At 39.2% G+C, this 23,374-nt stretch overlaps 1 protein-coding gene and 1 non-coding gene across 2 annotated transcripts in view; both read right to left on the bottom strand.

Moving 5' to 3' along the window:
- GABRG3 (gamma-aminobutyric acid type A receptor subunit gamma3) overlaps positions 1-23,374 on the bottom strand; it is an 827,629-nt gene that overhangs the window by 374,344 nt on the left and 429,911 nt on the right. The gene's annotated exons all lie outside the window — the stretch shown is intronic.
- Positions 4,823-4,928, bottom strand: LOC138424059 (U6 spliceosomal RNA). The gene has a single exon (XR_011250628.1). It is a non-coding gene; the product is annotated as a U6 spliceosomal RNA (small nuclear RNA).

Raw genomic sequence — 23,374 nt, 5'->3', positions numbered from 1 at the left:
CTCACATGTTTTGGTATTGGATTGTGAATTTAAGATATACCAATTTTAAATGATATTTTCCCTTTAAATATACTTGGCTATGATTTCTGTATTGAACAAGCAGGCCTGTATAGCCAGGTGCCAACAGACTGTGCCAAACAAAACTGGGGTGGCCAAACTATACTCCTGCACCTGTGTTTTGTGCCTTAAAGGCAGAAGAGAAAATTCAACTGCTAGGCATTTGCATACCTTCTCTTCGTGGGCTTTCCCTCATGTAAGTGAGACATTTCTAGACTTAAACTGCAAACACAGACCATTCATTATATTAGCAGAGAGAAATTTGATTCATTTTTATTCCTTTTAATTTCTACCTTCCTCAGATTATTTATTTATTTATTTGGCCATGACATATGGCTTTCAGGATCTTTCAGGACCAGGTATTAAACCCAGGCCCACAACAGTGAAAGCACTGAATCCTAACCACTGGACCAGGAATTCCCTGGTCCACTTTTCTAAGAGTGGTTTTTGGTTTTTCAATTTTCATTCTTTTTTATATTGCTTTGTGTGTGTGCTAAGTTGTTTCATTCATGTCCAATTCTTTGTGACCATAAGGACTATAGCCCGCCAGGCTCCTCTGTGCATGGAATCCTTCAGGCAAGAATACTGGAGTGGGTTGCCATGCCCTCCTCCAGGGGATCTTCTTGACCCAGGTATTGAACCTGCATCTCTTATGTCTCCTGCATTGGCAGATGGGTTCTTTATCACTAGCACCACCTGTGGAGAAGGGATTGGTAACCCACTCCAGTATTCTTGCGTAGAGAATCCCGTGGACAAAGGAGCCTTGCAGGCTAGTCTTTAGGGTCTCAAGAGTCGAACACAACTTAGTGACTAAACCACCACCACCACCACCACCACCACCACCACCACCACCACCACCTGGAAAGACCTTATATTGCTCTGTATCATTTCTATTTTGGATCCTACTTGGAATATTCATCATTCTTTTCTGTTTATAGTGTCCATTCAGGTAATTTTTGAGTTTCTATGAATTTTGTTAGTAAGAATTTCCTACTATAAAAGAGTAAGTATTAGATGCTTCAAAACAATTTCCCACTGCATTTAGGATTATAGCTAACAGAAGCAGAAGATATTAAGAAGAGGTGGCAAGAATACACAGACGAACTGTACAAAAAAGAGCTTCACGATCCAGATAATCACGATGCTGTGATCACCCACTTGGACATCCTGGAATGTGAAGTCAAGTGGGCCTTAGAAAGCATCAGTACAAACAAAGCTAGTGGAGGTAATGGAATTCCAGTTGAGCTATTTCAAATCCTGAAAGATGATGCTGTGAAAGTGCTGCACTCAATATGCCAGCAAATTGGGAAAACTCAGCAGTGGCCACAGGACTGGAAAAGGTCAGTTTTCAGTCCAATCCCAAAGAAAGGCAATGCCAAAGAATGCTCAAACTACTGCACAGTTGCACTCATCTCACACGCTAGTAAAGTAATGCTCAAAATTCTCCAAGCCAGGCTTCAGCAATACATGAACCATGAACTTCCAGATGTTCAAGCTGGTTTTAGAAAAGGCAAAGGAATCAGAGATCAAATTGCCAACATCCTCTGGATCATGGAAAAAGGAAGAGAGTTCCAGAAACACATCTATTTCTGCTTTATTGACTATGCCAAAGCCTTTGACTGTGTGGATCACAATAAACTGTGGAAAATTCTGGAAGAGATGGGAATACCAGACCACCTGACCTGCCTCTTGAGAAACCTATATACAGGTCAAGAAGCAACAGTTAGAACTGGACATGGAACAACAGACTGGTTCCAAATAGGAAAAGGAGTCCGTCAAGGCTGTATATTGTCACCCTGCTTATTTAACTTATATGCAGAGTACATCGTGAAAAACGCTGGGCTGGAGGAAGCACAAGCTGGAATCAAGATTGCCAGGAGAAATACCAATAACCTCAGATATGCAGATGATACCACCCATTTGATTTCTTTAGTAACCTGTTCATTATTTAGAAATGTATTGTTTAATCCCTATGTGTCTGTGATTTTTCACAGTGTTTTTCTTGTAATTGATATCTAGCCTCATAGCATTGTTGTCAGAAATGTTGCTTGATATGATTTCAATTTTCTTAAATTTACTGAGGTTTGATTTGTGACCCAGATGTGGTCTCTTGTGGAGAATGTTTCATGTGCACTTGAGAAGTCATATTCTTTTGCATCTGGATGGGATGTCCTGAAGATATCAATGAGGTCCATCTCATCTAATGTGTCATTCAAGACGTTTCCTTATTAATTTTCTGTTTTGATTATCTGTGCATCGCTGTAAGTGGGGTGTTAAATCTACTACTGTTATTGTTCACTGTCAACTTCTCCTTTTATGTCTGTTAGTGTTTGTCTTATGTATTGAGGTGCTCCTGTGTTGTGGAGAAGGCAACGGCACCCCACTCCAGTACTCTTGCCTGGAAAATCCCATGGGTGGAGGAGCCTGGTAGGCTGCAGTCCATGGGGTCGCTAAGAGTTGGACACGACTGAGCGACTTCACTTTCACTTTTCACTTTCATGCAGTGGAGAAGGAAATGGCAAGCCACTCCAGTGTTCTTGCCTGGAGAATCCCAGGGACAGGGGAGCCTGGTGGGCTGCCGTCTATGGGGTCACACAGAGTCGGACACGACTGAAGTGACTTAGCATCAGCAGTTCCTGTGTTGGGTGCATATTTACAATGTTACGTCTTCCTCTTGGATTGATCTCTTGATCATCATGTAGTGTCCTTCCGTATCTCTTGTAATCTTCTTTATCTTAAAGTCTATTTTGTCTGATATGAGTATTGCTATTCCAGCTTTCTTTTGCTACCAATTGGCATGGAATATACTTTTCCACCCTCTCACTTTCAATATTTAGGTCTGAAGTGGGTTTCTTATAGACAGCATATATATGGGTATTGTTTTAGTATCCATTCAGCCAGTCTTTGTCTTTTGGTTGGAGCATTTCATTAAAAAGGCAAGAGAGTTCCAGAAAAAACATCTATTTCTGCTTTATTGACTATGCCAAAGCCTTTGACTGTGTGGATCACAATAAACTGTGGAAAATTCTTAAAGAGATGGGAATACCAGACCACCTGACCTGCCTCTTGAGAAACCTATATGCAGGTCAGGAAGCAACAGTTAGAACTGGACATGGAACAACAGACTGGTTCCAAATAGGAAAAGGAGTCCGTCAAGGCTGTATATTGTCACCCTGCTTATTTAACATCTATGCAGAGTACATCATGAGAAACATTGGGCTGGAACAAGCACAAGCTGGAATCAAGATTGCCGGGAGAAATATCAATAACCTCAGACATGCAGATGACACCACCCTTATGGCAGAAAATGAAGAGGAACTAAAAAGCCTCTTGATGAAAGTGAAAGAGGAGAGCGAAAAAGTTGGCTTAAAGCTCACCATTCAGAAAACGAAGGTCATGGCATCCGGTCCCATCACATCATTGGAAATAGATGAGGAAATAGTGGAAACAGTGTCAGACTTTGTTTTGGGGGGGCTCCAAAATCACTGCAGATGGTGACTGCAGCTTTGAAATTAAAAGACACTTATTCCTTGGAAGAAAAGTTATGACCAACCTAGATAGCATATTCAAAAGCAGAGACATTACTTTGCTGATTAAGGTCCATCTAGTCAAGGCTATGGTTTTTCCAGTGGTCATGTATAGATGTGAGAGTTGGACTGTGAAGAAGGCTGAGCACCGAAGAACTGATGCTTTTGAACTGTGGTGTTGGAGAAGACTCTTGAGAGTCCCTTGGACTGCAAGGAAATCCAACCAGTCCATTCTAAAGGAGATGAGCCCTGGGTGTTCTTTGGAAGGACTGATGCTAAAGCTGAAACTCCAGTACTTTGGCCACCTCATGTGAAGAGTTGACTCATTGGAAAAGATTCTGATGCTGGGAGGGATTGGGGGCAGGAGGAAAAGAGGACGACAGAGGATGAGATGGCTGAATGGCATCACCAACTCGATGGACGTGAATCTGAGTGAACTCCAGGAGTTGGTGATGGACAGGGAGGCCTGGCATGCTGCGATTCATGGGGTGGCAAAGAGTCAGACATGACTGAACGACTAAACTGAACTGACTGAAAGTAATTATTGTTACATATGTCCCTATTGCCATTTTCTTAATTACTTGGGGTTTGTTTTTGTAGATCTTTTTCTTCTCTTGTATTTCCTGACTATATAAGTCCCTTTAACATTTATTGTAAAGCTCGTTTGCTGGTAACAAATTCTCTTAACGTTTGCTGGTCTGGAAAGCTTTTTATTTCTCAATTAATTTTGAATGAGATCTTTGCCAGATCTAGAGTAGTCTTGGTTGTAGATTTTTCCCTTTCAGTAATTTAAATATATCCTGCCATTCCTTTCTGGCTTGCAGAGTTTCTTCTGCAAGATTAGCTGTTAGACATATGGGGCTTGCCTCGTATGTTACTTCTTGCTTTTCCCTTGCTACTTTTAATAGTCTCTGTGTTTAATCTTTGTCTGATTAGTATGTGTCTTGGCGAGTTTCTCCTTGACTTTATCCTGTATGGGACTCTTTGTGCCTTTTGGACTTGAATGACTATTTCCCTTGCCATATTGGATAACTTATCAACTATAATTTCTTCAAAATTTTTCGCATACCCTTTCTTTTTCTCTTCTTCTTCTGGGACCCCTATAATTCAAATATTGGTGAGTTTAATATTGTCCCAGAGGTCTCTTAGATTATCCTCAGTCCTTTTCATTCTTTTTACTTTATTCTTCTCTTCAGCTGTTATTTCCACGATTTTATCTTCCAGCTCACTGATCCATTACAAATATTGAATGCTTCACAAATTTCATGTCATCCCTGCCCAGGGGCCATGCTAATCTTCTCTGTATCATTCCAATTTTAGTATATGTGCTGCTGAAGTGAGCCCTATTTATGTATTCTTAATAAAACTACAGGCTTCCCTGGTGGCTCAGTGGTAAAGAATCTGCCTGCCAAATCAGGAGACAGAGGTTTGATGCCTGGGTTGGCAATGTTCCCTGGATATGGAAATGGCAACCCACTCCAGTATTGTTGCCTGGGAAATCCTATGGACAGAGGAGCCTGGAAGGCTACAGTTAATGGGGTTGCAAAAGAGTCAGACATGACTTAGTGACTAGACAATAACACCAATATAAATATAGTTGGATTTTATTTTAGTAATTGACAAACTAAACTATTTCTAAAATATGGGACTGCAAAGCACCCATAGTAGCCAGTAAAATTTTGAAAGAGAAGACCAAAGGTGCAGAACTACAGATCCAATTTCAAGGTTTAGTTTAGAGATGCAGTAAATCCAGACAGTGTGATAAAGACAAATAAGTGGATCAATGGTTAGGACTGAGTCCAGATATGGATTGACATACATAGGGATAACTGATTTTTGACAAATATAAGAAGACAACACAGAATGATCCTTTCAACACATAGTGTGTAAAGATTATCTATCCACATGAAAAAAAAATTTTTGATCCATATTTTACACTGCATACAATTATTACCTCAAAATGGGTTGTTGATCTAAATATAAAACTTAAACCTTAAAAACTTTTAGAAGAAAACATAGAAAATCTTAGATTTGCTGATAAATTTTACATAAAACTACAAAAGCATGACCCATGGGAAAAAAACTGATAAACTGGATTTCATCCAAATTGAAAATATCTGTTCTTCAAAAGACACAGTTAGGAAAATGAATGACAAGTGTAGACTAGGAAAAAGCACTTGCAATGCACGTATTTGGTAAAGGGCATGTACATGAAACAGAAGTACTCACTTTTGCTCTCTGAAATTTTTTCTCCTAATATTGGCCAGAATGGCTCTTTAAAATGCATGTCCATTCACATAACATCCCTGCCTAGAGCCTCCAACACTACCCGAGACTCCTGAAGGCCTCAGTCATCCCTAGCAAGTTTCTCCTGCTGTTTCTCAGGCATGAGAGCTTGAAGCTTGCTGGCCTTCCTCAGTTCCTCCAGAGGCAACTGTGTCTGTTTCTCTACACCACTAGGTCCTCCCCCTGATATTACCTCCAAATAGGATACTTTCTCATTTCTGTGCCCCTTCCTTGCAGAATAGTGCCTTGCTCACTTCTCAAGTGTCAGCTCAAACATCATGCCCCTCAAGATTCCCTTCTTAACCCTCCAGGAGATGTGGGCATGGATTCTCCCAGAATTCTGTGCTTCTCTTTCCTAGTATGTGTTACCACTGTGGCTTTAAAAGTAGTGGTCAGCTTAATGTTCATCTACTCAACATGAGGACAATGCCCATTGTCTCAGTAAGAGGCATTGCCCAACAAATAAAAGTATTTACAAATATTTGTTTGAACAATCAATACTGAACACAGTTGACTTGGCACAATAAATTCTAGGCACAGAATTTTTGGTTGATAAGTTTAAAACAAAAATGATTCCCACAGATAGATGAAAAGAAAATGAATGTTTTAAATATTTTGGTTTCCATCTGTGCATCAAATAGTCCCATCTGCTCCTAAAAGCAGCTATTAATAGGATTCATTTGCTCGTTTGAAAAAGTGACAAGTTGAAGTCTCTTAATATGGGGAAATATCCAAATATCAGTCACACCATCATTTCTGTTACAGAATGAATGGTTACAGAAATCAGGATCTGGTGGCTTAAGCAAAATAGCATCACACATTTTAGGTGAATTTTCTCGGGACTCAGTACAGTTTACAGATGACTGACCACTGGGGTTGAGATTGACATATCACTAAACTCTTAAAAAAGAAATTGTGGCTATGATAGTGCATTTCACTGTTGAATTTAAGTTATTTCTAATCTCTCCACTATAAATCCTAGTAGTAAGTAGATACTCTTTCAGGGAAGTTTATGTTCTCTTATCATCTGGATGCAATTCTGGCATTCTGTGCTATCTGTGGTGGCCCCTGGGTTTGATGCAAGCAGGCTCTGATGACTCCATTTCTAAAGAGGAATTCATTTAACAGTTATCTTTGGCTGTGATGGAAATGAGAGCCCAGGTGATTCAAAACTAATGGCTCTCACTTGTCCAAACCGATACAATAATCAGTGGAGGAAACGTGTGTTTCTTTTGGGTAGAAAATAGCACTAGGCATAGTGAAGGGAGAAAAAGCCTATAGTTCAGTGGACTCTATTTTCTCAAAATTATTTGTTAATTAAAAGAAAAGCTTAAATGACTTCTTGATAAGTCATTTAAGTCTTTTGGTTCTACATAAGCATCCCTAGAAAGTTCTCAAATTGTTGAAGGCAGTACTTAATCAGGTAAGGATATTTGTCTCACCACAAATAATTAAGAATGAAAAATATGTTAGTAAAACTTAAAAACATAAAAAAGAAAAAAAAAAAAACCCTTACAAACATCCTCAAAATTCCAGTGGTTATTCAGTGTGGAAGACAGGGCAGAGGGAGGAAGGGATTAAGATGTCACCTCTTTGGTAAGGTAAAACTGGATCCCAAAAAGAAATCATCCATCTAATAGGAGATATGGAGCTCTAGAAAAGAACCACTAAGACTCATTACAGATGAACATATCTCTTTGCATCCCTACTTTGAAAATAGTATTCCTACAAGAAAGCATTATGGAGATGACTCTGGTTCAAGGTACCCAGCATGACTGGAAAGTAAAGTCCACCAACTACCTCCAGCTTTGATCACAAAAGGAAAAACAGATGATAACTCATGAAAGGAAATACAAAAGTGCCCTTCTAAACTCCGAGATGTTCTGTTCTCTCACAAGGCATACAGTGTATTTTCCCTCCCTTAAAAGACACTCAGGTCTCTTGCTCCTGCCCAAATAAGATGTACAAATATGGATCATTGTCTTCTATTCTAATATAATATGTTCAGAAAGAAAAGAATTTGAGAGAGAATGGACAGTCTTGAAAATGAGCTCTGATTTGTCATATAGTCAGAATAGAAAGGCAAGTTGGACTCTGCTCAGAGATCTGTTGGAAAGAAAGAAGAAAGTGACAATAAAGAGCAAATACATTTTATAAAGAGCTGTTGGGTAGTAGAGGTGGGATCTACTGATTTACAAGGAAAAATAAGGAAATAAATCATATTATTGGCCTCAATTCTTTTTTTTTTTTTAGTTTTTTATTTTTTAAATTTTAAAATCTTTAATTCTTACATGCATTCCCAAACATGAACCCCCCTCCCACCTCCCTCCCCATAACATTGTTCTGGGTCATCCCCATGCACCAGCCCCAAGCATGCTGCATCCTGCGTCAGACATAGACTGGCGATTCAATTCACATGATATTATACATGTTAGAATGTCATTCTCCCAAATCATCCCACCCTCTCCCTCTCCCTCTGAGTCCAAAAGTCCGTTATACACATCTGTGTCTCTTTCCCTGTCTTGCATACAGGGTCGTCATTGCCATCTTCCTAAATTCCATATATATGTGTTAGTATACTGTATTGGTGTTTTTCTTTCTGGCTTACTTCACTCTGTATAATCGGCTCCAGTTTCATCCATCTCATCAGAACTGATTCAAATGAATTCTTTTTAACGGCTGAGTAATACTCCATTGTGTATATATACCACAGCTTTCTTATCCATTCATCTGCTGATGGACATCTAGGTTGTTTCCATGTCCTGGCTATTATAAACAGTGCTGCGATGAACATTGGGGTACATGTGTCTCTTTCAATTCTGGTTTCCTCGGTGTGTATGCCCAGAAGTGGGATTGCTGGGTCATAAGGTAGTTCTATTTGCAATTTTTTAAGGAATCTCCACACTGTTCTCCATAGTGGCTGTACTAGTTTGCATTCCCACCAACAGTGTAGGAGGGTTCCCTTTTCTCCACACCCTCTCCAGCATTTATTGCTTGCAGATTTTTGGATCGCAGCCATTCTGACTGGTGTGAAGTGGTACCTCATTGTGGTTTTGATTTGCATTTCTCTAATAATGAGTGATGTTGAGCATCTTTTCATGTGTTTGTTAGCCATCCGTATGTCTTCTTTGGAGAAATGTCTATTTAGTTCTTTGGCCCATTTTTTGATTGGGTCGTTTATTTTTCTGGAGTTGAGCTGCATAAGTTGCTTGTATATTTTTGAGATTAGTTGTTTGTCAGTTGCTTCATTTGCTATTATTTTCTCCCATTCAGAAGGCTGTCTTTTCACCTTGCTTATATTTTCCTTTGTTGTGCAGAAGCTTTTAATTTTAATTAGATCCCATTTGTTTATTTTTGCTTTTATTTCCAGCATTCTGGGAGGTGGATCATAGAGGATCCTGCTGTGATTTATGTCTGAGAGTGTTTTGCCTATGTTCTCCTCTAGGAGTTTTATAGTTTCTGATCTTACATTTAGATCTTTAATCCATTTTGAGTTTATTTTTGTGTGCGGTGTTAGAAAGTGATCTAGTTTCATTCTTTTACAAGTGGTTGACCAGTTTTCCCAGCACCACTTGTTAAAGAGATTGTCTTTACTCCATTGTATATTCTTGCCTCCTTTGTCAAAGATAAGGTGTCCATATGTGTGTGGATTTATCTCTGGGCTTTCTATTTTGTTCCATTGATCTATATGTCTGTCTTTGTGCCAGTACCATACTGTCTTGATGACTGTGGCTTTGTAGTAGAGCCTGAAGTCAGGCAAGTTGATTCCTCCAGTTCCATTCTTCTTTCTCAAGATTGCTTTGGCTATTCGAGGTTTTTTGTATTTCCATACAAATCTTGAAATTATTTGTTCTAGTTCTGTGAAAAATGTGCCTGGTAGCTTAATAGGAATTGCATTGAATTTGTAAATTGCTTTGGGTAGTATACTCATTTTCACTATATTGATTCTTCCAATCCATGAACATGGTATATTTCTCCATCTATTAGTGTCCTCTTTGATTTCTTTCATCAGTGTTTTATAGTTTTCTATATATAGGTCTTTAGTTTCTTTAGGTAGATATATTCCTAAGTATTTTATTCTTTTCGTTGCAATGGTGAATGGAATTGTTTCCTTAATTTCTTTTTCTACTTTCTCATTATTCGTGTATAGGAATGCAAGGGATTTCTGTGTGTTGATTTTATATCCTGCAACTTTACTATATTCATTGATTAGCTCTAGTAATTTTCTGGTGGAGTCTTTAGGGTTTTCCATGTAGAGGATCATGTCATCTGCAAACAGTGAGAGTTTTACTTCTTCTTTTCCAATTTGGATTCCTTTTATTTCTTTTTCTGCTCTGATTGCTGTGGCCAAAACTTCCAGAACTATGTTGAATAGTAGCGGTGAAAGTGGACACCCTTGTCTTGTTCCTGACTTTAGGGGAAATGCTTTCAATTTCTCACCATTGAGGATAATGTTTGCTGTGGGTTTGTCATAGATAGCTTTTATTATGTTGAGATATGTTCCTTCTATTCCTGCTTTCTGGAGAGTTTTTATCATAAATGGATGTTGAATTTTGTCAAAGGCCTTCTCTGCATCTATTGAGATAATCATATGGTTTTTATTTTTCAGTTTGTTAATGTGGTGAATTACATTGATTGATTTGCGGATATTGAAGAATCCTTGCATCCCTGGGATAAAGCCCACTTGGTCATGGTGTATGATCTTTTTAATGTGTTGTTGGATTCTGATTGCTAGAATTTTGTTGAGGATTTTTGCATCTATGTTCATCAGAGATATTGGCCTGTAGTTTTCTTTTTTTGTGACATCTTTGTCAGGTTTTGGTATTAGGGTGATGGTGGCCTCATAGAATGAGTTTGGAAGTTTACCTTCCTCTGCAATTTTCTGGAAGAGGTTGAGGAGGATAGGTGTTAGCTCTTCTCTAAATTTTTGGTAGAATTCAGCTGTGAAGCCGTCTGGACCTGGGCTTTTGTTTGCTGGAAGATTTCTGATTACAGTTTCAATTTCTGTGCTTGTGATGGGTCTGTTAAGATTTTCTATTTCTTCCTGGTTCAGTTTTGGAAAATTGTACTTTTCTAAGAATTTGTCCATTTCTTCCACGTTGTCCATTTTATTGGCATACAACTGCTGATAGTAGTCTCTTATGATCCTTTGTATTTCTGTGTTGTCTGTTGTGATCTCTCCATTTTCATTTCTAATTTTATTGATTTGATTTTTCTCTCTTTGCTTCTTGATGAGTCTGGCTAATGGTTTGTCAATTTTATTTATCCTTTCAAAGAACCAGCTTTTGGCTTTGTTGATTTTTGCTATGGTCTCTTTTGTTTCTTTTGTATTTATTTCTGCCCTAATTTTTAAGATTTCTTTCCTTCTACTCACTCTGGGGTTCTCCAACTCTTCCTTTTCTAGTTGCTTTAGTTGTAGAGTTAGGTTATTTATTTGACTTTTTTCTTGTTTCTTGAGGTATGCCTGTATTGCTATGAACTTTCCTCTTAGCACTGCTTTTATAGTGTCCCACAGGTTTTGGGTTGTTGTGTTTTCATTTTCATTAGTTTCTATGCATATTTTGATTTCTTTTTTGATTTCTTCTGTGATCTGTTGGTTATTCAGAAGTGTGTTGTTCAACCTCCATATGTTGGAATTTTTAATAGTTTTTCTCCTGTAATTGAGATCTAATCTTAATGCATTATGGTCAGAAAAGATGCTTGGAATGATTTCGATTTTTTTGAATTTATCAAGTTTAGATTTATGGCCCAGGATGTGATCTATCCTGGAGAAGGTTCCATGAGCACTTGAAAAAAAGGTGAAATTCGTTGTTTTGGGGTGAAATGTCCTATAGATATCAATTAGGTCTAACTGATCTAATGTATCATTTAAAGTTTGCGTTTCTTTGTTAATTTTTTGTTTAGTTGATCTGTCCATAGGTGTGAGTGGGGTATTAAAGTCTCCCACTATTATTGTGTTATTGTTGATTTCCCCTTTCATACTTGTTAGCATTTGTCTTACATATTGTGGTGCTCCTATATTGGGTGCATATATATTTATAATTGTTATATCTTCTTCTTGGATTGTTCCTTTGATCATTATGTAGTGGCCTTCTTTGTCTCTTTTCACAGCCTTTGTTTTAAAGTCTATTTTATCGGATATGAGTATTGCCACTCCTGCTTTCTTTTGGTCTCTATTTGCATGGTATATCTTTTTCCAGCCCTTCACTTTCAGTCTGTATGTGTCCCTTGTTTTGAGGTGGGTCTCTTGTAAGCAGCATATAGAGGGGTCTTGTTTTTGTATCCATTCGGCCAGTCTTTGTCTTTTGGTTGGGGCGTTCAACCCATTTACGTTTAAGGTAATTATTGATAAGTATGATCCCGTTACCATTTACTTTATTGTTTTGGGTTCGGGTTTATACACCCTTTTCGTGTTTCCTGTCTAGAGGATATCCTTTAGAATTTGTTGGAGAGCTGGTTTGGTGGTGCTGAATTCTCTCAGCTTTTGCTTGTCTGTAAAGCTTTTGATTTCTCCTTCGTATTTGAATGAGATCCTTGCTGGGTACAGTAATCTGGGCTGTAGGTTATTGTCTTTCATCACTTTAAGTATGTCTTGCCATTCCCTCCTGGCCTGAAGAGTTTCTATTGACAGATCAGCTGTTATCCTTATGGGAATTCCCTTGTGTGTTATTTGTTGTTTTTCCCTTGCTGCTTTTAATATTTGTTCTTTGTGTTTGATCTTTGTTAATTTGATTAATATGTGTCTTGGGGTGTTTCGTCTTGGGTTTATCCTATTTGGGACTCTCTGTGTTTCTTGGACTTGGGTGATTATTTCCTTCCCCATTTTGGGGAAGTTTTCAACTATTATCTCCTCAAGGATTTTCTCATGATCTTTCTTTCTGTCTTCTTCTTCTGGGACTCCTATAATTAGAATGTTGGAGCGTTTCATATTGTCCTGGAGGTCTCTGAGATTGTCCTCGTTTCTTTTAATTCGTTTTTCTTGTTTCCTCTCTGATTCATTTATTTCTACCATTCTCTCTTCTATTTCACTAATCCTATCTTCTGCCTCCGTTATTCTACTATTTGTTGCCTCCAGAGTGTTTCTGATCTCATTTATTGTGTTATTCATTATATTTTGACTCTTTTTTATTTCTTCTAGGTCCTTGTTAAACCTTTGTTGCATCTTCTCAATCCTTGTCTCTAGGCTATTTATCTGTGTTTCCATTCTGATTTCAAGATTTTGGATCATTTTCACTATCAATATTCGGAATTCCTTCTCCGGTAGATTCCCTACTTCTTCCTCTTTTGTTTGATTTGGTGGGCAACTCTCCTGTTCCTTTACCTGCTGAGTATTCCTCTGTCTCTTCATCTTGGTTATATTGCTGCGTTTGGGGTGGCCTTTTTATATTCTGATAATTTGTGGAGTTCTCTTTATTATGGAGCTTCCTCACTTTGGGTGGGGTTCTATCAGTGGCTTGTCAAGGTTTCCTGGTTAGGGAGGCTTGTGTTGGAGTTTTGGTGGGTGGAGCTGGGTTTCTTCTCTCTGGAGTGCAGTGGAGTGACCCGTAATGGGTTATGAGACATCAAAGGTTTTGGGATAATTTTGAGCTGCCTGTATATTGAGGCTCAGGGGAGTGTTCCTGTGTTGCTGGAGAATTTGCGTGGTATGTCTTGTTTTGGAACTTGTTGGCCCTTGGGTGGAGCTTGGTTTCAGTGTAGGTATGAAGGCTTTTGATGAGCTCCTATTGCTTAATGTTCCCTGAATTCAAGAGTTCTCTAATGTTTTCAGGCTTTGGGTTTAAGCTTCCTGCTTCTGGTTTTCAGTTTTATTTTCACAGTAGCCTCTAGACTTCTCCATCTATACAGCACTGATGATAAAACATCTAGGTTAAAGATGAAAAGTTTCTCCACCTTGAGGGACACTCAGAGAGGTTCACTGAGTTACAAGAAGAAGAGAAGATGGAGGGGGTAGTTAGAGGTAACTGGAATGAGATGTGGTGAGATCAAGAGAGGAGAGAGCAAGTTAGCCAGTAGTCACTTCCTTATGTGCGCTCTATAGTCTGGACTGCTCAGAGGTATTTACAGAGTTATGCCTCAATTCTTAATACATAAATTTGAAGAATGAAAAAAGTGAACTCATAGAACGGAGGCTTTTTTAAAAGATAGAAATGTGGAAATTCAATAGCATGACTTGAAGTGAAAAAAGTTTTTCAATAATTTTGCAAGTTAGAAAGTTACTCCCTGAAGATAGAAATATGCACTAGGGAAAGTTTATATAAAGGGGAAAGGAAGGAAGAGGTAGTTTCTACTTATAATTCTCTGTCAACTTAAATGTCAGTGTGATAAGCACCATGTTATGTATAATTACATGTATTTGATATACTTATGTAATTAAACACATATATGAGAAAAGATAGACTAGTACCAGGAGGGTATGTGATGCAGAGTGACATCTCCTCATCCATCTTACCAACCCAAATCCCTCTATCCTGGGCAGAGGCAAGTGGTGGGGAAAGTCAGTTCTTTCCACTAATTCTCACTCTGATGTTTAATGTCAGCTCTCTAGATAATGCTTTGCCACTGGAACACATATTAATTTTCCAATTTTAAACTCCAGTAGCTGAAACTCCAGTACTTTGGCCACCTCATGCAAAGAGTTGACTCATTGGAAAAGACTCTGATGCTGGGAGGGATTGGGGGCAGGAGGAGAAGGGGACGACAGAGGATGAGATGGCTGGATGGCATCACTGACTCGATGGACATGAGTCTGAGTGAACTCTGGGAGTTGGTGATGGACAGGGAAGCCTGGCGTGCTGCGATTCATGGGGTCGCAAAGAGTCGGACACGACTGAGTGACTGTCTGAACTGATATGAAAACCAACTCTCTCAATATGGCTCTAAGACTGGTTCCCATATTGGTTACCTTTGTAACTTTAAATTGTCAGCTTCCAACTGCTTCCTTCTGCTGGAGATAAATCTTGATTCACAGTGTCACACAATAAGCTGACTTTATGTCCCATTTCTCTGTTTCTAATTTCTTTTACACAGAATTAAAGTTTTCATGTCTAAAGTTTCTAGAAGCCGAAAATTTTAAAGTATCATTGTTACCACAGAGATAGGTAGAGTAGCATTGTGCCATTTTATTTATGCACGTCTTACTTTTTTTCCTCATGACTGTCTTTCTCTTGGGCTTCTCTAGTGGCTCAGTGGTCAAGAATCTGCTTGATAATTCAGGAGATATAGGGGCTGTGGGTTTGATCCCTGGGTCAGGAAGATCTCCTGGAGGAGGAAATGGCAACCCACTCCAATATTCTTACCTGACGATTCTCATGGACAGAGGAGCTGCCTACGGTCCACACGGTTGCAAAGAGTCTGGCATGACTGAGCAACTGAGCATGCAGGCATCTTTCTTTTCTCCGTGTGTTATTGGCCCATGTTACATCATCCAATGCATACTTGCTTTGTCCCAGTGCTCTTCCTCCTGACCCTCGACCAATTCAGCCCATTTCAGCTGGTGTTACAGAGCATTGCCTTGGAACTCTCTTCATCTATCTCCTACATTGGGTTCCCTGTCTCTTGGATCTAGTATCTTTCTTCACATTTGGTTTATATACCTTTTTTTCTTGAAGGAGGCAAACTGTCTTAGCCCTTGACATATATTAATGTTTTTATTTTAGTATCACACATGTTATGGACTAATATTTCTCCAAAATTTCTCCAATGTGACTGTTTGGAGATAGGGCCTTTAAAGAGGTATAATTAAAGTTAAATGAGGTCAGATTGGGATCCTGATTCAGTAAGACTCTTGCCTTGTAAGAAGAGGGAGAGATGTCATGGAGGTATGCTCAGAGAAAAGTCTGTGTAGGACACAGTGAGAACACAGTCGTTTGCACATCAAGAAGAGAGGCTTTATGAGGAACCAACCATGCCAACATTTTGAGCTCAGACTCCCAGCCTCCAGAACTGTGAGAAGATAAATTTTTGTGGCTTGAGCCATGCAATCTGTGCTATTTGGTTATGGAAGCCCTAGCTAACTAATATAGCATATCACATATATTTGAGTGCTAGGTATGGGAATTAAGACACAAAATTATTTTCCGCAAGAAGTTTGAACACTTCCTCTCAAAGCTTCTTTGTGTTTCAGCATCCAGTGTCATTGATGAGATTCTGAAACCATCATAATTTTCTTTCTATTCACAGCTGACCTCTTTTCCTGGTATTCCAAAATTTTACAGATAGGCATTGAAGAGAAAAATCTCTTATTTTTCTAGTCACAGTACTTGGCATTTGATTTCCTTTCCAAAATAAATACTTATTTTCCACTAAGGAATTTTTAAGTTATTTATTTCATAGTTTCCTTAACTCCACTCACTCTCTAAATCTTCTATTAGGCTGGATTCTGGATTTTTTTTTTTAAATAAATACTCTTTCTTTTCTTTACACTCATATTTACTATCCTTTCATGTTCTACATTTTTAATTTGTATTTTTAATTGGAGGATAATTTCTTTACAGTTTTGTGCTGTTTTTTGTCTGACAACACTGTGAATCAGCTGTGCTACCGCTGCTGCTGAGTCGCTTCAGTCGTGTCCAACTCTGTGCGACCCCATAGATGGCAGCCCACCAGGCTCCCCCGTCCCTGGGATTCTCCAGGCAAGAACACTGGAGTGGGTTGCCATTTCCTTCTCCAATGCATGAAAGTGAAAGTGAAGTCGCTCAGTCGTGTCCGACTCTTAGCGGACCCCATGGACTGCCGCCTACCAGGCTCCTCCGCCCATGGGATTATCCAGGCAAGAGTACTGCAGTGGGTTGCCATTGCCTTCTCCATGAATCAGCTCTAAGTATACATAGTAGGAAGTTGCATAAAACAAAGGAAGCTCAGCCTAGTGCTCCGTGATGACCAAGAGGGCTGAGATGGGGGAGGGGGACAGGGAGGCTCAAGAGGGAGGAGATATGTGTATACTTACAGCTGATTCAGCTGCCCTACAAATAGGTTCACCAGCGCCATTTTTCTAGATTCCATATATATGTGTTAACATGCAATTACAGCTCAATATCAGAAAAACAAATAACAATCAAAAAATGGGCAGAAGACCTAAACAAACATTTCTCCAAAGAACACATACAGATGGACCATGAACATTTGAAAAGTTGCCCAACATTGCTCTCTATTATAGAAATGCAAATTAAAACCACAATGACGTATCACCTCATATCAGGCAGAATGGCCATCATCAAAAAATCAACAAACTTTTAAAGCTGGAGAGGATGTGGAGAAAAGGGAACCTTCTTGCTCACTGTTGATAAAAATGTAAATTGACACAGCCACTATGTAGAACAATATGGAGATTCCTTAAAAAAAACTAGGAATAAAGCTACAATATGACCCATCAACCTCACTACTGGGCATATATCCTAAGAAAACATACATGTTTATCGTAATTTAAAAACATACATGTACCCGAATGTTTGCTGCAGCACTATTTATGATAGCTAGGACATGGAAGAAACTTAGAAGTTCATCAGCAGATGAATGGATAAAGAAGCTGGATATACACAATGGAATATTACTCAACCATATAAAGAAACAATTTTCAGTCAGTTGAACTGAGGTGGATGAACCTAGAGCCTGTTATACAGAATGAAGTAAGTCATAAGGAGAAAAACAAAGAAGTTTTATTTTAAAAAGATATTTCTTGTGCTTTATCTCTCATTTTTAAACCAAATTTTATATTTCCTTAATATAAAGAACCTTTATTATTATTCCCCAGTTCTTAACCCATCATGATATCTTGTTTTGTTGTATTTAACAGTTGCCATGCCTAAAATCTCACTCCAGATATGCTTATCAGAATGTTTTGTTTGAAGTTATCTGTTTCCTAAATTTTCTCCTCTGGACTATTAGCTAATTTTTTTTTTTTTTTTAATCAAGATGTTTCCTATTTACATCTCAGGTTTCCTTTTACTTTGTGATGATCATGGTTATCCATTTATATTAGGTCTTAGATATAGAAAAGCTGCTTCTTAAGTAGGTGCAAGGCTACAGACAGGGAGGGTGGACTCAGAAGTATCTCAGGGACCCCCTCCCCCCAACTACCTGCCTGTTCAACTCTCCTGGAGAACAACTTTCAGGTATTTTCTGGGCACACATGACCTGCAGTGTGATCCTCAGGACAGGGAAAGTCATCCTCTATCTGTGAGGCTATTGTTTCCCAGCCCACATCTCCAGACTTGGGCTTCTTTTGTGCTGAAAGACCCAGCGATCTTTGAGTGGCCTCCCCACCTCCGGTTCCCCACTCTCCGTGAGACATCGCTCATTACTCACAATGATGATCCGCCTTCTCTGGTCCTCACTGTAGATACTGAGCACTGTTCACTTTCTCACTACCATGGAAACAGGGCAGGGAATGAATGTGCACTTCCCAAACTGTCCAGGGAAAGAGATTGCTGATGAATTGCCCGAGAAGGCAAAGGGGAGTGTCTGAATTTGTGCCTTTGAAGAGTTGGAGGCTTGGGGAGAGTGTACTACACTGTCTTAGATAGAACTCAGGAGAGTAAAGAGAGGAGTCTTCATGGTGTCAGTTCAGTTTAGTTCAGTCACTTAGTCGTGTCTGACTCTTTGTGACCTCATGAAACCTCAGCATGCCAGGCCTCCCTGTCCATCACAACTCCCAGAGTTCACCCAAACCCATGTCCATTGTGTTGGTGATGCCATCCAACCATCTCATCCTCTGTCATCCCCTTCTCCTCCTACCCTCAATCTTTCCCAGCATCAGGGTCTTTTCAAATGAGTCAGCTCTTCACATCAGGTGTTGAAAGTATTGGAGTTTCAGTTTCAGCATCAGTCCCTCCAATGAACATTCACGACTAATCTTTAGGATGGACTGGTTGGATCTCCTTGCAGTCCAAGGGACTCTCAAGAATCTTCTCCAACACCACAGTTCAAAAGCATCAATTCTTCAGCACTTAGCTTTCTTTATAGTCCAACTCTCACATCCATACATGACCACTGGAAAATCCATAGCCTTGACTACACGGACCATTGTTGGCAAAGTAATGTCTCTGCTTTTTAATATGTTGTCTAGGTAGGTCATAACTTTCCTTCCAAGGAGTAAGCATCTTTTAATTTCATGGCTGCAGTCATCATCCGCAGTGATTTTGGAGCCCAGAAAAACAAAGTCAGCCACTGTTTCCACTGTTTTCCCATCTATTTACCATGAAGTGATGGGACCAGATGCCATTATCTTAGTTTTCTGAATCTTGAGCTTTAAGCCAACTTTTTCACTCTCCTCTTTCACTTTCATGAAGATGCTCTTTAGTTCTTCTTCACCTTCTGCCATCAGGGTGGTGTCATCTGCATATCTGAGGTTATTGATATTTCTCCTTGATCTTGATTCCAGTTTGTGCTTCCTCCAGCCCAGCGTTTCTCATGATATTCTCTGCGTATAAGTTAAATAAGCAGGGTGACAATATACAGCCTTGATGTACTCCTTTTCCTATTTGGAACCAGTCTGTTGTTCCATGTCCAGTAGGTAGATGTATTCCCAAGGCCTTGGAACATTAGGAGATGCTAGAAAGGTAACTACCAACTACATGTGCTCAGTCACTTTAGTCATGTCCAACCCTTTCTGACCCCATGGACCATAGCTCACTAGGAACCTCTGTCCATGGGATTTTCCCAGCAAAAATACAGCAGTAGGTTGCCATGCCCTCCTCCAGGGGATCTTCCTGACCCAGGGATCAAACCCACATCTCCTACATTTCAGGTGAGTTCTTTACCTGCTGAGCCACCAGGGAAGCCAACTACCAGCTATAATAAATATAAAAAACAAGGCTTTGCAGAAAGCTGTCTGCTTCATTCAGGATATCCAAGGATATCTTGAAATAGAGAAAAAAGAAGTGTCAGGGGGTAGGTGGAAGTGGGGAGAAAGAGAGAGAAGGAAGAAACAGTAAAGATGCACCAGGAATTTGGTAGCAGAGTGGGAGGTGGGAAGTATGAGGAAGGCAAAACCTCCTAGAGGACTGAGATGTTCAGAAAATTTAAAAAGAAAGGGGTATTCTTCTGACTAGGTGCCAGCCAACCTGTGTGCTGGAACATGGCAACCCTCCCTATAGATAGCCAGCAGGAGGTTTCCAGCCTCTCCCAGTGTTTGGGGTCTCCAGAACACTGTCTAGTGTGCAGAGTGGTCACTCATAGTTTGGAGCTATAAAGGAAACAGCTCTCAGCCTGTCGACATAGTGATCTAGGAGACTGGAAAGACAGTGTTTTAAATGTCAAAATTTGATGGACATTTAAGTGGCTTCCATACCTTGACTATTGTTAACACTGCTTTAATAAATGTGGGAGTGCAGATACCGCTTTTGTAACCTGTTTTCATTTCCTTTGGTCCAAGGGATGAGTGGATAAAGAGAATGTCAATTCAGCCATTAAGAAGAAGGAAATCTGGCCACTTGAGGCAGTGCAGGTGGACTTTGAGCCTGATTTGCTAAGTAAGTCAAAGAAAGACAAATACTGAATAATATCACAAAATCTAAAAAAGCCAACTCATAGTATAAGAGTAGAATGGTGATTACCAGGTGATGGGGAGTGAGGGAATTCAGGAGATGGTGGTTAAAGGGTACAAACCTACAACTAGAAAATGAAGAGATTCTGGGGACCTAATGCACAGCAGAGTAATTACAGTCAACAGTACTGGGCTATAAACTTCAAAGTCGCTAAGAGGCTAGATCTTAATTGTTTTCACCACACAAAAGAAATAATTATTACATGAAGTGATAGAAGTGTTGGCTAATGCTACAGTGGTAATGGTACTGCAATATATACATGTATGAAATAAGCATGCTGCACACCCTAAACTTACACAGTGTTATATGTCAACTGTATCTCAATAAAAAGACCATGTGTTCATTTTTAAATTTTGCATTGGGCATTACAAGTGTTATTATACTGAGATAAGGCATATATTTTTATGTCTAATCCTATTTACAAGTGGTCAAGAAGGAGACAAAAGTGAACATCAACATCTTAGGAATCCATAAACTAAAATGGGTGGGACTGGGCAAATTTAATTCAGATGACTATTATATTAACTACTGTAGGCAAAAACCCCTTAGAAGAAATGGAGTAGCCCTCATAGTTAACAAGAGTCTAAAACGCAGCACTTGGGTGCAATCTCAAAAACGACAGAATGATCTCAGTTTGTTTCCAAGGCAAACCACTCAACATCACAGTAGTCCAAGTCTATGCCCCAACTACTTATACTGAAGAAACTGAAGTTGACTCATTCTATGAAGACTTAGAAGATCTTCTAGAAATAGCACCAAAAAAGATGCCCTTTTCATCACAGGGGATTGGAATGAAAAGTAGAAAGTCAAGAGATACCTGGAGTAACAGGCAGGTTTGGGCTTGGAGTAAAAACGAAGCAGGGCAAAGGCTAACAGTTTTATAAAGAGAACACACTGGTCATAGCAAACAGTGTTTCCCAACAATGCAAGAGATGATTATACACATGCACGTACCCAAATGGTCAATACCAAAATCAGATTGATTATATTCTTTGCAGATGAAGATGTAGAAGCTGTCTATAGTCAGCAAAAAAAGTCAGCTCATGATCTAAGCCATGAGCTCCTTATTGTAAAACTCAGGCTTAAATGGAAGAAAGTAGGGAAAACCAATAGGCCACTCAGGTATGACCTAAATCAAATCTCTTATGATTATACAATGTAGGTAATGAATAGATTCAAGGGATTAGAACTGGTAGACAGAATGCCTGAAGAACTATGGACAGAGGTTTGTAATACTGTATAGGAGGTGGTGACTAGAACCATCTCAAAGCAAAAGAAGCAAGAATCAAAATAGTTATCTGAGGAGGCTTTACAAATAGCTGAGGAAAGAAGACAAGTGAAAGGCATGGGGAAAAGGGAAAGATATACCCAACTGAATTCAGAGTTCTAGAGAATAGCAAGGAGAGTAAAGAAGGCCTTCTTCAATGAACAATGCAAAGAAATAGAGGAAAACAACATAAAGGGAAAGACTAGAGATCTCTTCAAGAAAACTGGAGATTTCGAGGAACATTTCATCCAAGGATGGGTATGATGAAGGACAGAGAGTATGGACCTAACAGAAGCAGAAGAGATTAAGAAGAAGTAGCAAGAATACACAAAAGAAGTATAGAGTAAAGGTCATAATGATCTGGATAACCACCTGATGTGATCACTCACCTAGAGTCAGACAGTGGATTGTGATGTCAAGTGGCACTTACAAAGCATTGCTATGAACAAAGGTGGTTGGTTGTGGTGATGGAATTCCAGCTGAGTTATTTCAAATGAGAAAATTAATTCTTAGGTAAATTGATGAGTCCGGGCCCTCAAGGAGGAAGGGGTTCAGGGCCCTTGAGGAGGAGAAAGGAGTCTGGGGTTCTCAAGGAGGAGAAAAGGACAAATTTTTCTTTTCTACATCGCTTTGTCTTCCTCACATAAGACGATTTTTCTTAAACTTTGAATTGTTATGACAACGGTTTTTAAGACTAACTTTCTTTAATCCCAGAGCTAATGATTACACAACAAAGCAACTCATCTTGCTCAAGGGTATGTTTTTCCTTAAACTCTGTACTAACGATTATATAATAACTACCTTACCCAAGGACATGTTTCTCCTTCTTAACAAGAACCTTCTGATTAATCCTCTTACATTAAGACAAATGTTGTGGGAGTGGGTCTGGTAAAAAGTATATAAGGCCTTGATGAGACTCTATGCACTCTATGCCCCCTTCTGATGTCTGTGTCAGAAGATTTCTCTGTCCTTTTTCACTGTAATAAAACTTCTGCCACATAAAAGCTCTGAGTGATCAAACGTGGTCCTTGATCCTGAAGCTAAATCTTTTTCTTTGGAGATCACAAACCCAACATTGTTCACCACAGGCTATAAAAAAAAAAATGATGCTATTAAAATGATGCAATCAATATATCAGCAAATTTGGAAAACTCAGCAGTGGCCATAAGACTGGGAAAGGTCAGTTTTCATTCCAATCCAAGGAATGTTCAAACTATTGTACAATTATGTTCATTTCACATGCTAGTAGGGTTCTGATCAAAATCCTTCAACTAGGCTTCAGTAGTACGTGAACAGAGAACTTCCAGACGTAGAAGCTGGGTTTAGAAAACCCAGCAGAACCAGAGATCAAATTACCAATATTTGTTGGATCATAGAAAAAAAACAAGGGATTTCCAGAAAAACATCTACTTGTGCTTCATTGACTATACTAAAGCCTTTGGTGTATGGATCACAACAAACTGGAAAATTGTTAAAGAGATGGGGGTACCATATCACCTTACCTGTCTTCTGAGAAACCTATATGTAGGTCAAGAAGCAACAGGTAGAGCTGAACATGGAACAACAGGCTGCTTCAGAATTGGGAAGGGAGTTTGACAAGGGTGTATATTGTCATCCTGCTCATTTAAATTATATGCAGAGTTCATCATGTGAAATGTCAGGCTGAATGAATCACAAGCTGTAATCAAGATTTA

The sequence above is a fragment of the Ovis canadensis genome, chromosome 18 (assembly GCF_042477335.2).
Source record: "Ovis canadensis isolate MfBH-ARS-UI-01 breed Bighorn chromosome 18, ARS-UI_OviCan_v2, whole genome shotgun sequence".
In the NCBI taxonomy this organism is placed as follows: Eukaryota; Metazoa; Chordata; class Mammalia; order Artiodactyla; family Bovidae; genus Ovis; species Ovis canadensis.
This window is presented reverse-complemented; position numbering and strand designations above follow the sequence as displayed.